An 18,257-nucleotide genomic window follows, 5' to 3' on the forward strand; every position below is an offset into this window, starting at 1 on the left:
AAATCTGTCGAATCACGCTCTTGGTTATTGTTTGAGACCATATAGAAATTTCTTGAGTCTACACACTTGTTTTTCTTCATCCTCTTCATTGAAGCCTGGTGGTATTGTCTGAACACTTCTTCTTCTAGCTTTCCATTCAAGAATGCATTCTTGATGTCTAGCTATTGAAGTGGCCAATCTAGATTACGACTAAGGAAAACAGAACTTAGACTGTATTTAGTTTTGCCACCAATGCAAATGTTTCTGTGTAGTCGATGCCATAAGTTTAAGTATATCATTTGATGACCAGACGAGCTTTGTAGCGATCTATTGTCCCATCAGCTTTATATTTCACATTAAAAACCTAATTACAGCCTACAGGCCTCTTTTCTTTCGGTAAGTTTACCATTTCCCATGTTCCATTCCTTTTTAAAGCTCTCATTTCCTCCATTACTACTCTCTCCATTTGTGTGATTCCAAGGCATCCAAAATATTTTTTGGGATTTTTGTTTCATCAAGGTTAGCCGTAAAAGCACGAAACCCTATAGAAAGAGTTTTATAAGACGTGAATTTTGAAATAGGATGTAGAATACAAGACCGAATTTGTTTTCTGAGAGCAATGGATAAATCATTCGGGGATTTAGATTCTTTGGAGGGGTTCTCATCAGGTCCTATCACCGGTTCCAACTCTCTTGGTGCCTCTGGTGTGAGATTTTCCTTGTATTTCAATTTAGGCTTCCTTGAGTAAACTAGAGTCTTCTTGTCATTTCGTTTGAGAACTCCCGATCCAAGAACCAATCTTCACTTTGATTCTCCTCCTAAAGGGAAGGTTTTTGGAAGTAGAGTGTTTTTTCAAAGAAGGTGATATCTTGGTTGACAAACACTTTTTTTTGTGGATGGGTCATAGCATTTTGTAGCCTTTTGAGTGGTTGAGTATCCAATGAACGCACACTTGATTGCACGTGGTTCTAGTTTGTTTCTATGATGGGAGTGGATGTGTACGAAAGGTAGTGTTTCCAAACACTCTTAGGGTGCGTTTGATTGCAAGTAGGAAAATTGTATGGAAAGAAAATATTTTTCAGGTAATTCAATTGCCTGGAAATTATTTACATGGAAAATGTTAATTACACATGTTTGATTGACTTAAACTTCAACCTAGAAAATGTTATAATTTTTCAACTTTAGGTGTTTGATAGCCATTATTTTCCATGGAAATTGTTATTTTTTCCAATTTTATCTGTTTGACAAGCACTATTTTCCATGGAAATTGTCACTTTTTCCATGGAAAATATTGGATTTTTTTCATGAAAATTTGTCAATGAATGTTCCAACTCTTAAACAAATTATAGACATAAATTCGGCCAAATCCTAATCAATCCTAATTAATATAGCAGTTAATTTATGGATAAAGACATGCCAAGATTCGGTACGAAAGATGCATAAACACTATCGAGATGAAATAACCAATTCAGATTACTACTAGTTAAATATTCTTCTTTGCAATCAAAAATAATAATCAAATAATCAATTCAATAAATAATGATGAAATTTTGTCTAACGTATTACATAAAACGAAAATGAAAAAACCCGTAAAATCTCTATCATAAGAAAATAGGAAATAAAATCAACATAGATGTCATACTTTCACATATGTTTATTGAATTATCCAAGCACATCATCTTAAAATAGTAGAGGCGAATCACGGCCCAGAATATCAAATACTAAATCACGCATGAATTCTTCATCAGTCAAACTTATAAATACTCTAGCCAGACTCTCATCCGATCGAAAATTTTTCATTACTTGCATTATGTCACTCTTTTCTATACTCATGCCTTGTAATTTTTCTAGAACCAACTGCCAATTGATGTGGTTTAGTGTATCTAATGTTGCTTGAGTCTCCATAGCATTAGCAATTTTTTTAGATGATTCGGCAATACTTGATAGGGCAACGAGACTCTCATCATTAGGTTGGGTAGGTCGACGGCAAACTTTGTTAGTTCCTCCTTCAGCATTACGCTTAGGAGCGCGAATGGGACTTGGTTCAGTATCCTCATTTTGACCATCAACTTCATGCACATTTTCATCTAAAAAAATTAATAAAATAAGAATTTGTTAGAATCTCTAATATAATACGAATTGTACAAATTTTTATGTACGATCTAGTACGTACCATGTTCGGGGGATAAAATGTCATTGCCGGCTACAACACGATCTCCTGTAGCAGAATCATTTCCAAAGATAGCCTCCAAATCATCATAACGAGCACAAAGTTTGGTCCTCCACTTTCCAAATTCTGGTTTGCCCTACAAGAAAAAGAGTCAAGTATGTTTTACGCTACTCAGTTGTCAAAATAAATTATATTACTAATATTTAAGGAATAATACTTTCGTTGGTCAATGAAATTTTGTACCTTCAACAACTCCTCCCAAGCTAGTACATCGGCTGTGACACGTCCAGTATGAGGATCTAACCCAAAACCACTCATACTTAACAACTGACGAACTTCAACATATTCTTTTTTCAGAGTTTTCAATCGTGCCCTCACATTCTTATCAAACACCACGACTCCGCATCCATTGTACACGCTCTCGATTGCTTTGGACACGTGATATGATGAAAAGCCATTGTCACTTCTTTTGTGACTAGCCAGCACTTGATGTAGTAGTGCAGTTACCATACAACCATCCATTGCATCACTCCAACGTATTTGACGATTCCTAGAATTAGGATCCGCTTGGGTTGAGCTTATTTCCTCAACATCTGAATGGAGGGTTGGTCTAGGAACTCGATAAGAAGCCGTAGAGCTTTGTCGAATATTTGCCATGATATCTATAGTGCAAGATTAATAAATAAGAACATTTAACAAAATTACATGTCAACAATTTATCTCCAATAACAGCAATTCAAATTACAATATTTAAAATTCTAGCAAGTTTATGTCAACTATTATAGGACATGAAAAAAAAAACAAAAAATATGCTTTATGTCAATACGTCTTCAATTCAAGTAATTACTACAGATGAAAGTCTAGTAAGTATATATCCATTACATAAAAAGAAAAAAAATAAAAAAAATGCCACAAGAAAAAAAAGGAAAAAAATCAGATTTCAAGCAAAATCAATTCCCGCATTCTGATTGGGAAGATAATTAGCCCACATTAAATCAGCAATCGCATTCCTCTTATTAGACCACACTTCCTAATTTGTGAAAGATATGTTAGCATTTGGAGTTTCATCTTCAGGTACATCAACATGCGTAGGGTTAACCTCATCATCACTACTATCTAAGTCGTCCTCCTCACAAACATCTTCAATGTCATCAATCCTTAAGAAGTTGTGGATGGCAGAACAGGCAAGGACTATCTTTGCTTGTGTGTCAATGTCGTGATAGGGTTGATGTTTCAAATATGCAAATCTTTTTTTTAGCAAACCAATTGTATGCTCAATAACATTATGTAGAGATGAATGTCGAAAATTGAACTCCTTACTACTTTTAGGACGTTGACCTTCAATGTCTCTACGATGATAACGAGTCCTACGATATGGTGCAAGAAAACCTAAAATCGATGGGAAGCCAACATCAACAGGATAATATTTACCTACGAAAGAGTCATTCATAAGATGGTAATTAGGTAATTATTATAACTTATGTGTGGAAGAAATGTTTTCAAAATAGTGACACAACTTACCAACAGGAATTGTTAGCTTATGTCCTTGACGTAATATTGCACTCCGTAACAATCGACCATCATGTGTGGATCCCTCCCAACCGGCAAGCACATAAGTAAATTTCATATCAAATGTGCAAGCTACTAAAACATTTTGGGAGATCACTTGCTTTCTATTGCGATATTTACCTTGCTCCTCTAAAGGCACATACACAGCAATATGTGTACCATCGATTGCTCCTACGGTATCCTTTAAAAAAGAATACTTTTCAAAATAAATGTGTATATTGAAGTTTTAAGAAATATGACGAAATAACTACAAACCACTAACCTGGAAAAAGGAGTACCATGGCTGCACATTTTCTTTTTTGTATGGTGAGTTATGAGGAGTGGCATTAGTCACAACATCTCTATACAGTCTAAGACAAGCGTGTAAGACTCTATGAAAATAAAAGCTCACTGTTTGACCAGAGCAAAAGAAAGTAAAACATCCAGCGCGATTACGTTGGTCATGCCAGATTGTATTCAAAAAAATTGCGACTTGTTCCTTAATTCGAACGTATTTCCTATCAACCAATCCATAAGTTCGCAAACAAGCATGTAATCTTTGAAATGGACCTATTTTCATCCTAAGGAGATCACGACATATTGTATCACTCGTGCTAAACATTCGTGTAAGTGTTATTTCTCTTTCAGAATTCCAATTTGTATAAGGAGCTCTTGGAAGACGTCGTGCACGACACCTAAGTTCATTATATATCACAATCGCTTCAATGACCATCGTCCAAAATAAACCTAAATGCTGTCATCGGCATCGACGTTGATTCGTTGTTGTAGCCATGCTATAAACTACCATGGTAAATAAAAATTCAATGTAAAATTAAAACAATGTTTGAATTTGTATATTTAAATGTCCAAAATCACACACATATATATCTAGTTAATTGCTCCAATGAGATACTACGACTTTTTCAGAGAAAAGTAAGAAAATATCACTTTTCACATTCTCATTTTTATAAACACCTTGAATTTATCAATTGAATCTAGCAGGAGAAAAAAAATGATTTATTTAAAGAGAGTATTGGTTATTGTCATGCTGCTAAATGACACAACTCGAGAAGAAAAAAAAAGGAAAATGTAAGCACATTGCATAGATTCTGATAATTAGATCACTAAAAGTGTGAAATTAATGTTTTATAATGACATCTTGATTAACTAATCGAATTATTTTGGGATGTTTTAGTTATAATGACAGGTTTGGAATATTTTTCTCATTTTTCCAACATAACTTAAATTGATTTATGATTTCATTATGAGTTTTTTTTTTCTTTAACCAATTAATCATACATACACGGTTGATGCTGCTTCATGATTCTCATAATAATGATGGAATCAAGAGCTTCTTCCAACAGGTCCATGAGCTATATATAAAGGTAATCTTTATTATGCTTGTCAAAATGTATTCCTACCCTATTGAAGTTTTTTAGATTGGGCTTGTTTGATATCCCCCCCCTCCCCGGGGCTGTGGCCGCATTAGTACTGAAAACTATACTGGCTTGTTCCTTTCTTGGTATTAAAATATTTCATTTCAAAGATTCAAGAATTATCTCGAGGAATTCTTATTGTTAAAATTTTTTATGACCCTTGTTGAGGGGTTTCCTTAAATGAAAATTCATTTCCACTGCTGGATGCTGAACCAGAGTTTTCCACTATCAGGCTTTACTTTGGACACTTTTCTCTTCCTATATTTGCCCTTTGCTCGATATTTAATGTCACATTTAGCCTGTTAATTTACATTCAAGATGAACAAAGCCTCCCGTGTGTTATTTACCCTCCTCTGTTGATTTGTAGGCAATTCTCTATTTCATCTCCAAGATTCTCTGGAAACCTCCCCTACAACCTTCCATATTTTCTCCACAAAAAGATATTCACAATCGTGTGCATATCATTTGTAAATATTTTCTTGTTTCCTGATGATCCCACGTTGAATTTACTACTAAACAAACATATCTGGGAAACTTTTTGGAGGTTTTGATAACAAAATTGTGCAGTGTGTCACCTTGTGTGTAAATTTTTTCTATTCTTAGTCCCGCTTCAAGCTTGCTTACTATAACTTTCAGCCTAGTCTGATAAATTGAAAACTACAACTGATATGTCCTATCCAAGGAAAAAATTTAGATAAACTTGACAGCTTTTGTACTCTATTCTCTTGCAATAATTTTAATTTATTGTTGGCACAAAATCAATACTTGTTAAATTGCTATTTCTGCTACTGTAAAATTCAACTAGCAGAATTTTTTAGCTAACGTGAGAAACATGTTAGTTCCTAAGCATGTCAAATTATTGCGATACTATATCTTCAATCTTTAAGCTGCTGTCATTCACAAATGCAGAGTTCTGGAACATAGGGAGCCAAAAGATTAGTTGAGGGTGATTTTGATACAGCTTCTGGTGAAATAGCTGATAGAACTTTCCATCAAGACCCATTGCACACACAGGATGCCAAAAGACAAAAAAACAAGATTATGGGTTGTCTAAATCAGTTGGTTAAGGATTAGCGTCTCCTTCTGACAACACAGCAGTTTCCAACATTAATGGGAAACCCCGTGATGCACCGAACATAGACAGAATTGCTTGCTCCTTCTGTCATTCTTCTAAGCAGACAGAAGTAAGTTTCAACATAAATAATGTCTCTTATATTTTCATCGTTATGCAAGTCTTATGCTATCAACTTTTTGTTGTTGCCATAAATGTTTGTATAAGTCTTTGTTTCTTTGAACTAATTTATTTTTTCCTACATATTGCAGTGGACAGGACCAATGCTTTACTATGCCAAGGGAAAGGAAGTAGTAGGAGATGTTGCTGCTCTATTATGCACTCTTCATCTGTTGATGTCAAATCCTAATCTCGGTTTCTCTGAGCTTTATACATCATAAAACAAACATGCAGGAGGATTTCTAATGCTCTGTCCAACTCACGACTCTGCTAAATTCCCAAGAGAAAAATCCATGTATGTTCTCACATGGTAGAAAAACAACTTAAATTCTAACACTAATTCTATCAGTAGCTCCACCTTGTAGAACCCAATTTTTCTCTCCCTATAATCCTCATAAAAGACAACCAATTTCCACACATTCATCAGAATTGCACTGCCTAAACATCTTTAGAGTATCACTGGAATAATGTGCGTTTGATAAATAATGACTCATACATCACAGAAACAGAATTGGGGGTGATTATAGATGAGAAAAATTCTGGAATTCATGTTCCATTCGGCATCCAATCACGTGGAATCTCAAAATCAAGAAAAACAGAAACAAAATTGGAATCTGCAACTTGAAATAATGAAGACCCATGAAAAAATGAACCTAATAATTTTTAAACAGAGAGAATCGACAAAACTGAAGCATTAAGAATATGGTGGTTTGATTGTTAAACTAACCTCAATCTATGCAGTCACCGTCTCGTTGCTAACCTTTCGCAGTGATTTCTCCGGAGGCAAATCGTCGATTTCTTCTTCCTAGTTCGGTTGACTCGATGAGAGAGTGAGATGCCTTCCTAGTTCCTTTCAATCGATGCGAGAAGGTTGAATGGATGAGAGAGATGGTACGTTGGTAGAGATGTGAGAGAGAGAGATATTCACGTGGGTTGGTTACTAGAATTTTTGGAAGGGTTAAATTCCATGGAAAATAAAATCCACCCTATTCCAAGGAAAATATTTTCCTTGTTTTTAAGGAAAATGTGGTCACGTGACCAAAACAAGGAAAATATTTTCCTTGGAAAAAATTGTCAATCAAACAAGACAAAAGTAGGAAATTAGGTGGAAAAAACCCATTTTCCATGGAAAATGTGTGCAATCAAACGCACCCTTAGGGTAGGTTTGAACTGAGGTGAGAAGTAGGACAGTATTTTCAGAATTTTTGTATAGATGAGTCAAAAGAGAGAGTACGACTAGGCATACGATTGACGAGATATATAGATGTCAGAATGGCATCTTCCCAAAATGTTTTTGGCATGTTTTTAGTGAACATTAAGGTACGAGCAACTACAAGTAGGTGTCTATTTTTTCGGTCGGCAATCCCATTTTGTTGAGGAGTGTTGACACATAAACTTTGATGAACTATCCCATATCTTTTCAGGCAGTCTTGCAAAGTGGTATTGAAATATTCTATGTCATTGTCAGTACATAAAATTTGAAGTTGTGCTTGAAATTGTGTTTGAATCATAGAGTGGAAATTTATGAATACTGAGCGAATGTCAGATTTTTCTTTTAGTAGATAGACCCAACATACTCGAGTGTGGTCGTCGATAAATGTGATAAACCATTTTGTGGGGATACGATTGGGATCATGAGAAGGTCTCCATAAGTCACTGTGAATCATGGAAAATGGCTTAGATGGTTTGTATGTGCAATTAGGAAAACTTGTTTGCTAATGTTTTGCAAATTCACAACTTTCACATTGAAGCTCAATTGATGTTTTATTCAAAAAAAGAGAAGAGACTACATGCTTCAAGTATTGTAAATTAGGATGACCCATTCTATAGTACCATAACAGAATTTCACTATCCCTAGAAACAGACGTGGAATTACAACTTGAAAATTGACCTAACGTACTCATATCAGCTTCCTCGAAGTAGTAGAGTCCTTCACACTCTTTAGCATTTCCAATCATCTTCCCCAATGAAAGATCCTGAAAGACACAATATGATGGGAAGAGTTAGCTAAGCAATTGGAATTTTTTGTATGTTGACTAACAAATAACAAGTTACATGACAAATTTAGGACGTGAAGGACCAATTCTAGTGTTAAAGACTCGGAGATTTTAATACCCCCTTTTTCTGCAACAAATGAGAGTGAGCCATCTGCAATTTTTACCTTAATGTTTCCAATGCATGTGAAGTATGAAAAGAATAAGTGATATGAGTCCATCATGTGATCGGACGCACCCGAATCAATAATCTAAAGGGTTTTCTCGTGAAGTATTTAAGGCTTTCAAAAAGTTTCCTTTGTGGGCTAAAGAACTAGAGAAACCTTTAGAAGAAGGTTGACTGGATATCTGGAGACTGGAAAAAATTTAATAGAGTTGCTCCAACAATTCTAATTTAAATGTCTCGCTTGGACTGGGATTAATGTTTGTCCCAGCCTGATATTCTCAGCCCCTTGTGTTCTGCTTTCCAGACCACTAATTTCTCGTGAATATCTTAACAAGTGTCTTCTTTGTACCCCGATTTACGACAATGTTCATACCACGGCTATCCTCGCTGTTGTTTTTGGTAGGATCGACTAGCTATCCCCTTAGATGACAAGCCCAATGCCCCTTGTCCATTTTTAATTGTTGGTCAAAAACTTGTTTCACTTTCTGGCCCACTTTTTATTTCATTTCCAGGCCCAAAAAATCCTAGCCCAGTTCCTTTTAACACTCCTGTTCCCGAGCCAAGATTAACAGTCCCATTTTCCTTAAGGAATTGTGGCCCAAGCATGCTTTTAAGGCCGACATCTCATTATTCAACCCATATGAGTCTTTTAACATGACCTGTCGTGGTGATTCTTCTCGTCGGACCTCCACAAACACCTCATGAGTGGATGTTAGTGGTCGCTAGCCTAGGACCCTACCTCTGATGTTGTCGAGTTCTTGATTTAGCCTGACCAAAAACTCAAACAGTCTTTCATTCTTGACTTTTTTCTTGTACCACGCACTGTCATTTGAATAGTCTCACTCTTCCTCCAAACTAAGGTCGAGTTCCTGCCATAGGGATACTATCTCCATGTAGTATTCAGTGACATCCCTCGATCATGTAGGCTCCCACCCGACTCATGTCTTCGACGGAATAAAGCAATCGAATCCTTATTTGTAAATTCATTTTTCATTTTTGTTATCTTAAATTATAGAGGGAATTCTGTGCATAACAGTGAAATCATGATGAGAAACAACTGTCTCGAAAATAGTCATATCATTCTCACGAACTATCTCTACCGTGTCAAAATATTATTCACATCACGATTCTCTTCATCGGAATCTTCGCATTTACTCCCGAAGATTTTTTTTAACTAAAGTTACGCAAATAGGAGTCGTGCAATTTTGGTTCAAATTAATTAAAACTTTCATTTCAACTTCGAAAAGTAACCATTACAAGTAAAATTGAAATGGATGTGTGCTCATTGAATAGAAATCCTAATTTCATGTCGTACTGAGAGGGATTGATGTTGAGCTTGTTTTGTAAATCGTGGTACATTTCTACATATGATTTACTCGATCTTATCACAATTGTAGTAGAACCATGTCTTTCACTCGTCTATTTCCACATCCATCGATCATTTTCATTTATTTCAAATTCACCAAAGTAGCAAACTGAGAGTGCAGTTGATCACTTAACTGCATTAGAAAGCATAATTTGTTAAAAATATAATTAGGAGATTAAAAAAAGGACAAGAAAAACATATTGGGTTGGCTGGATCCAATTGTCTGGAAACCGTCAGCCAAAAGGCCTAGTCGACTAGCCTATGGGTTTTTCAATCAGCTGTTAGTCTATATAGATGAATTTTTTATTTTATTTTTTTTTTTTGCTTCAAAAAATTATAAATATGTTCAAGATTGTAAAAATTTATCTGCCTATGTAAAAATAAGATTTAACAATTAAAATAATTTACTAATATAATGAAGATGAAATTAAAAATACGTAAATATATATTACCGATTCCAAGCGATGGCTAAAAACAATATTTTTTGTTGAGCATTTGATAAATTTATGAGATTTCAAGGTTGAAGCGGGTAAAAAAATGAAAAAAAAAAAACTAAATTATCTATGTATGAGTAAATAGATTAAAAAAAAAAACGAAGAAGAAGAAAGTGGCTTGGTTTTAAAATTTTAAAGTAGAAAGTGTTCGGAATTCTTTGTAACTTAAAAGGATATTATTGTCTTTTAAAACAATACCATATTTTTTGTAATTGTATAACATACATAAGGGTAATTTTGTCTTTTACGCATAAAAAGGCGTTTTGGTAAATGGTAAAAAAAATTGGTCAAAATGGAAAATGGCCAAGTTGACATAGCCATTTTAAAAAGTACCCCCGTGTTTTGTTACTTTTTTATGTGATCGTCACCTTTTAAAATTTTTGCCAATTTTAATGTTTGTCAATTTTTTTGAATATTTGAGTTCGTTTTTCTTCTGTTTTATGTGTATAATTTTTTTGTGCTTAGGCTTTGGTCTATTGGTAACAATAGTGGTGGCGACAGAGAAAGTGGAGGGATAGCAATTGTGTCGTCGGTTGAGTTAGTAGATGACTGTGGTGATTAATTGATTTAAAGATGCTTGACATTTTGATTAAAATTTAACAGTGAACTGATTTAGTCCCCGTTTGGCCTCCATTAAATTCTATTTTATTCTTCTCTTTTCTATTTTTTCAACCAAACAATCTTCCGTAAAATAATATTACACATAAATTGAAAATTTTTCCTTCTTTTTCAACCACTCATTTTTCAAAAAATCACTATTCTACCCATTTTCATTTCAAAAAATTGGGGCCAAAGGGGGGCTTAAAGACGTTTGAGGTGAACAGAGAAAGAAAAGAGACATTGCTGTCTCGCCATTTTTTTTTATTTCTATACACTTTATTGAGCTGATTTTAATGTTTTAATTGGTGTTTCGTCAATTTTTTGAATATATGTCACTTTTTTTTAACGTTGGTTATTTTTTGTCGTTTCCTTGAAATTTATGTCACTTTTTGAATAAAAAATATCACTTTTTAATAAAAAGTAATACTTAACTTTAAAAAGTACATTGTATAAAAAGTGACATTGTGCCACTTTTTTAATTTAAAAAAAAAAATTGTGACACAAATTTTGCACATTATTTTTTTATTTGTGATATGTATTTTATATGATTTTTGAAAAAATCCCTAATTTTAAGAATATGTTTGTAAGTTGCCCAAAATAAAAACTCTCTAAGCCTTCTACCCTACAACAGCCCACAACTTTATCCATATCAAAACACCCCCAACACTTACCCAAATTACCCAAATCATTCCAAAGCGGCACGGCCAAATAGTGCGAAAACCAAGCCAGCTACAGTCCTGAGCCCTGCAACAGCAACAAAAGGGGAGCCTCCATTTAAGAAATTGACCAATGCCAAGCAATAGATAAAAAGGGCCAGAGGACGATGTCACTGCTATGATGAAAAATACAACGCAGGTCATAGGTATATAAATAAGGAGCTCTAAGTACGGGTATTGCAAGAAGATGAAGAAAGAGAGGTCCAAGTGAAGGTTTTAGAGGAGGACAAAGAGGACGAGATGGAAGATTGGGTGGAGTTTTTCCAAAATACGATAGCTAGCTTGATTGCATCTATGATCAAGAAAGTAGAAGGGAGATTAATGAAGCGGGAAGGTATGGTGATAATCAAATATGGGGATATACATAACTTTAATTTGAATAGCCGAACTCGCTTCAAAAATTTGTGCACAGGCGCATTCGGTTACGAGGTTTGCATTGATACCATTCTAATTGTAGGCATTCGATTGACTGTACAAGTTCATAGCTACAACAAGCTTACTCCAAAATTGGTTCCAAATTTTGAAGTTGAACCACATTTTGACCTGGAGAACAAGGTAGATTTTTAAGCGACAAGTAATGATAGACTCCCAATTAGGATCACCTGTGCAAGAAAAAGAAAAAGGGTTAACACAACCATTTGTAAGGCAGACAGGTCACCTCAGATTCCAGAAGATTCACCATTAAGTTAGCAGGAAGGGCCAGTGGATAATAGTGCTATAGAGGGGAGGCCTAGAGTTTCAATTTCTGTTTCCTCATTCCAGTGTTTCATTCTTTGTTTTCACTTCCAGTTCAATCAATAAATCTACATTACATTCCATTCCATTCCATATCCTTTTATCATAATATTTGGCCGATATTACTGTTGAACAACTGTTCCACAATTTACCATTTCAGCAATTGCAAGGGATTTCCATAGCTGCAACAGTAACAGGGGCTCTATCATAGACCCTTAACATAGAATATTGAAAATGAACTAAAAACTGAAACACTAACCAAGCAGCCCTAACATTTTTAACTTTAATAAACACAAAATATTATATTGAAAATTACGTAAGATTAACCAAATTTGCACTCAATACTATCAATGCCAATGATACATATTTAATGTGAAGATAACAATAGGATATCTAGAATAAAATCTGTTTTAAATCCTTAATCCAAGCTACTAAATCCTTGAAATTATTATAAGAGCTCTCTCCTTCTTCAATGCTATTTAGGACATTTGATTGAAGATCCAACGCCAATTCTTTAAATCTTTCATCACCCAAAAGTTGTTCTAGTTTGTTGTTAATCTCTTCATGCCTAATTATTCCACTGTCATCTTTATTCAATTTCAATCCTGTTGTCAAACAATTACAAATGTAGCTCTGATTGAACATTTGATCCACAAAATATGGCAAACACATAAAAGGGACTCCATTGCTTATGCCTTTGATGGCGGAATTCCAACCACAATGGCTAATGAAACAGGCAATAGAAGGATGGGATAGGACGTTTTGCTATGGTGCCGAAGCCACCATTCTCTCCCAATTCTGCACTCTTTCGAGGAACCCTGTTGGGTATGCATTGTCAACATCTTCAGTTGTGTTTTCCCGCACGATCCACAGGAATGGTCTTTTGGTGAGTTCAAGGTCGAGAGCAAGTTCTTTGAATTGATTCTGATCAAATATTGTGGAACTTCCAAATGCAACATATATGAGAGAATTACGTGGTTGTTGATCGAGCCACGAGAGGCAACCTGTTGAAAACAAAATTCAAATAAATATGTTGTCCCTATTCTTACATCTTAGGTTTTTTAGACTAGTCGCTATCATGTGCATTGCATGAATTTTGTATTTATCGTATTTTTATTAGTGTATGAATTTTAGTTTTTTTTTTTTTGGAAAGTTTTTGAAGCAATATCTAAAAATATTTCCATAATATACGAAAATAATTGCAAATTATTTTTACAATTGCATTGTAGTATGTTATTTAGAAAAAATATGCTTGTATACATTACATGCTTGAATAAGAAATATACAAAATATTTTGCTTGTATTCTTTGATAGTGTTGATATGATTGAATTGAATGTGAAGATTATATTTCTAAATTTTGTGTGATTTAATATTGTAAAATAGAAAAAAAACTCTCCACACAATGCGAAGAGAGTTGAACCAAGTGCGGAGTAAAAATAAAAAATAAAAAAAGGCACGGAGAGAAAAAAATCTCCACGCAGTGCGGAGAGATAACGAACCAACTCTCGGCACAGTACGGAGAGCAAAAAAAAACTCTCCACACTGTGTAGAGAGAATTAATCTCTTCACACAGTGCGTAGAGTTGGTCCACACCATGGTAAAACTCTCCATACAGTGTAGAGAGAAAAAAACTCTCCAAACAGTGCGTAGAGAATTGAACCATGTGCGAAGTAAAAAAAAAAAAAAGGAGAGAGTTGAACCATGTGCGGAGAGTTAGCAAACTCTTCGCACGGTGCGGAGTAAAAAAAAAACTCTCCACAGAGTACAGAGAAAAAAAACTCTTCGCATAATGCGGAGAGTTGTTTTCAAATTCCTTAATTACAAGTCAAATTTCAAGACTGTAAATTTTTCGTATATACATCAAAACAGAGTCAAAAAACATGGCCCAAAATCAATTATGTCTTCTTTAAATTTCAGTCACAGCTCAATTTCTGAGCATGCAAATCATATTTACGGTATTAGAAAGGAGCTTTCTCATGGTTCATACAATGAAATAATATGTAAGTTGTGCAAAAAATGGGATATTGATAGTACCATGGCATTGCTTTCACAAATGAAGGCTCTAGGGTACCATCCAAATTTAATATTTTACACTTGCTTGATAACAGCTCTTGGACATTAGAAGCGGATACAATTTTCAATGAAATTATACTTTCGGGTTGTAGGCCAGGAATTAAAGTGTTCAATGCATTGCTCAAAATTTGTTTGAGAAAAGGCTTCTTGGAACTTGTAGATAAAGTCCCAAGATTTTTTGTTTTTCTCTTCACACTGCGTGGAGAGATGGCAGACGAAGTCTTTTTTTTTTTTTTTTGCTTCATAGAGTTTATATATACTAAAATTATTATTATTTTTTTAATGTTTTTTTTTTTTTTTTTTTTTATCTCATGGAGTTTATATATACTAAAATTATTTTTTTTTTTAATGTTGTTGGCATAATGTGTGTGTGAAAAAATATTTGTCAATAACCATAAAAAAAATTCTTCACAAAATACAAAAAATAAAAATGCATAATAAATCTTCTTATTACGCTAATAAAATTACAATAAAATTTTTTTTTACAAATAACATAAAAAAATCATTTTTATTTTCAACAAAAATAGACATTTAAAAATTAGCAATTTCATAACCACTTTCTTTTTTAGTTCTAGAAAATACAATTATAAAAAAAGAAATAATATTGAATTACAACATTTAATACTTAAGAAATTCAATATTAAATAAATTTTATACAATCCTAACAAATTATAAATCCATATATGCAGCTTACCGTATATACAGCTTATCGTATATACTGCCTACCGTATTTGCAGTTTACCGTATTTGCAGCCTACCGTATTTGCAAATAACTCACTGTATTTGTACCTTACTGTATATGCTGTCTACCGTATTTGCAAACAACTTACCGTATTTTCACCTTACCATATTTGTAGCTTACTGTATTTTTATATACCAATTTTTGCACTTACAAACACCAAGAATGCAGAACACTGTATATTTAATTACCAAATCGAATTTCAAAAAAATTTATAGATTTTTATTTTTTCAACATAAGCATAAAATAAATATTAAATATATATGAAGCACAAAATATAAAGGCATATGAATATGGTGCTCAATCTTTAATTTTCCAATATTGAATTACACAAAATTTAGAAATATAATCTTCACATTCAACTCAATCATATCAATACTATCAAATAATACAAGCAAAATAATTCTAGATGACACAATACTGTTATGCAATTATAAAAATAATTTGTAATTATTTTCTTATACCATGAAAATATTTCTAGTTATTGGTTCAAAAACTTTCTAAAAAACTAAAATTCATACACTAATAAAAATACGATAAATGCAAAATTCGTACAACGCACGTGACAGTGACTGTGGTTTTTTTTAACTCCGTACTGTACTGAGATTTTGCCAACTCTTCATACTGTGTGAAGATTTTTTTTTTTTTTGCTTTTTTTTACTCCGCATTGTTCGGAGAGTCCACACTTTGTGAGGACAATGTCCGCACAGAATGTCATCTCTCCGCACTGTACGGAGATATTTTTTTACTTCGCAATGTACAGAGAGTTGGCACATGGTTTGCCATCTCTCCGCACTATAAGGAGAGTTTTTGCTTCCTTTTTTACACAGCACATGGTTTGTCATCTCTCTACACTGTGCGAAGAGTTTATTTTTTTATTTTTTTAAAGCTCGTGTGCGAAATGTTTTCTTTTTTTTCTTTTTTTTTTTTGCTCATGGCAGTTTATATTTACTAAAATTATTTTTTTTTAATGCTAGTGGCATGATGTGTGGAAGAACATTTGTTTGACATAAATAAAATAAAAAGTAAAAAATGACATCATGCATAGTAAAATTGGATTAAGTTACTATTGCATCAATAGTAGACCCTCTTTCCCCTTTTTATTAAAAGTTAGATGAAATGGTTCAATATTGTATTAGAATAACCAGGGGATAATAATATATGAAACTAAATGCAAGAGTCAAGGTCTCCGATAAAAAAATAATTCAACTTTTTAGGGGCATGTTAAAAATATAATTTAACTAAGCATATGTTTTTAATTTTTCATAGCATAATATTGTTTCTCGAATACCTGAGTCTTGTTGCCAGCTGATTTTTCAAGCCTATTACTTGCCAGAAGAGGTCCTATGGGTAAAATGTCTGGAAATGAAGCAAATGTCCCAGGCTTCAACCAATCAGATGAGTTGCAAATTAACTTGTCTCACGATTTAACTGACTGCATATTTTTTACCATGAGTTTGAAGAACAATTTCTGTCACCCTTCATCGCCCAAACGATTCCAAAAGAAATCTGTTGTCTTCATGGGAGGCATCGCTTGTGAAAGCTGAATTATCTGGTTTTTCATTGGTGTTCCTGCATAAAAAGTTCAGTAATATTAGTACTATAGAGTACAATTTTTTTGTTTAGAAACTTAGACCTTCCTTGAACTTATAGTCATATTCTGAAATGGTACGTGGACTTCAATGTCAATATCGACACTGTGTTTTAATCTTTACCGTTTATTCATTGAAATCAATTCGGTCCATAAAAACCCAATGGCGACAACGATTTAGTTAATAGCATGCTCATGTGGCGTGTCGGTGAAAGTTGTGATTAGCCAAAATGTACATGATCAAACATGATAAAATGAATACTCTTCAATTAAAAACAACTTTGTTCATAGAAATTACAATCAAGTTGAACAATTTATTAAGGTCAGGACCGGTCCTGTGATTGTCAGGGCCTGAGGCGGAGTCTCTAAATTAGGCCCCCCAATGAAAGCAACGTAAATACAAAATTCAATGGTGTATTATGTAATCCATTGATAACTTAAAAAACTAACATTAAAACAACAACTAACTATATTATCTATTTACCCAAAATTTCCAAATTGTTGAATTCTAAAACAACCACCAAATTGTTGAATTTGAAACACACAAAAATTTATTTTTACTATCCAAAGAACTTGTACAATCAATTTTTGACAAACACACCTTACTAAAACAATTTCACTCTAAGCAAGCACCTTAATCTTTAATTATATCATTTCTCTAAATTCTCTCACAATAATGCACTGCCCGTCTGCCTCTCTGTATTTTTCTTTCTGACTATTCTTCCCACTCTCTTCCTTTTTTCTCTCACTAATCTCTTTCTCTCTCTGCCCACTATCTTCACACTTTCAGGCATACACATATATTTTGTTTTTCACTTTTTTCATCTATTTATACTCAAAATGGAGAGGTTGTACACATGCATATATATGGTGAGCTATTGTCGGTGGAAGATTTCTCTACACAATTCTAGCAAATCGGTGCCGGTGGATGCAAATAATTCTTACCAATTTGGATTAGTCTAGACTTCTTCTAGATTATGAAGCAATTTGGAGGCATAATCTGTTGTTGTAGGTCCTGTAGAATCCATAATTGAAGGTAATATAAAACTTTCTTTCCAAGTCGGTGTTGTATCTCTATGCAAGAGGAGAGGCGACGAGCTGGAGTCCGTGGGGAAAGGCAAATGATTTCTCCTTTCAATTTTTTCATTTAATTACAAAAAAATGACAAATTTTGGGCTTGAGGCGCAGGCCTCATCTGCCTCGCCTCAGGACCGGCTCTAATTAAGGTCCATACTCCACAATCATACTCCATATCATTCCTTAAATCAAATGAGTGACTGTTGGTTTGGACTTGCAGAATCAATTTTAGAGAATAAATAGGTGGTATTATAAAGTTTAATTATTATAAATTCAAAGACCAATTACGAGCATGTCGAAAACATGTTTTGCAAAACTTAAATGCTAGAAAAGAAGTCTCA

The 18,257-nt window shown here is 33.8% G+C and overlaps 1 long non-coding RNA gene across 1 annotated transcript; it reads right to left on the reverse strand.

Moving 5' to 3' along the window:
- Positions 1-2,247: 2,247 nt before the first annotated feature.
- LOC111397680 lies at positions 2,248-2,530 on the reverse strand. Its single transcript, XR_002703308.1, has 2 exons — positions 2,393-2,530; positions 2,248-2,285 (listed from the first exon to the last, which is right to left on the reverse strand). It is a non-coding gene; the product is annotated as an uncharacterized LOC111397680 (long non-coding RNA).
- Positions 2,531-18,257: the final 15,727 nt, after the last annotated feature.

This window comes from Olea europaea, chromosome 7 (assembly GCF_002742605.1).
Source record: "Olea europaea var. sylvestris chromosome 7, O_europaea_v1, whole genome shotgun sequence".
Taxonomy (NCBI): Eukaryota; Viridiplantae; Streptophyta; class Magnoliopsida; order Lamiales; family Oleaceae; genus Olea; species Olea europaea.